The following is a 284-nucleotide window of genomic DNA, read 5'->3' as shown; positions in this document are numbered from 1 at the left end:
TTATGAGCATAATCTGATTTCATTGATTCTTCTAAACTCATTTGTCCTCATTTATATCAGTTGCATTTCAAATTATCACCTTATTCATTCTTCTTAAACATAAGATTTAATATATATATATATATATAAAGAGCTACGAACCATACATGATTGATTATAAGGCCAGATTTACTATTTTCACAATTTTTATATGAGAATTGTTCTCATCGAATAGCTCCCTATATATAAAATCTTAAATAAAATACACATATAGGAGTTACATTTTTAAGGAACAAATATATTAA

This window comes from Lupinus angustifolius, chromosome LG02, assembly GCF_001865875.1.
Source record: "Lupinus angustifolius cultivar Tanjil chromosome LG02, LupAngTanjil_v1.0, whole genome shotgun sequence".
Classification (NCBI taxonomy): domain Eukaryota; kingdom Viridiplantae; phylum Streptophyta; class Magnoliopsida; order Fabales; family Fabaceae; genus Lupinus; species Lupinus angustifolius.
Note: the sequence above shows the minus strand (reverse complement) of the source record.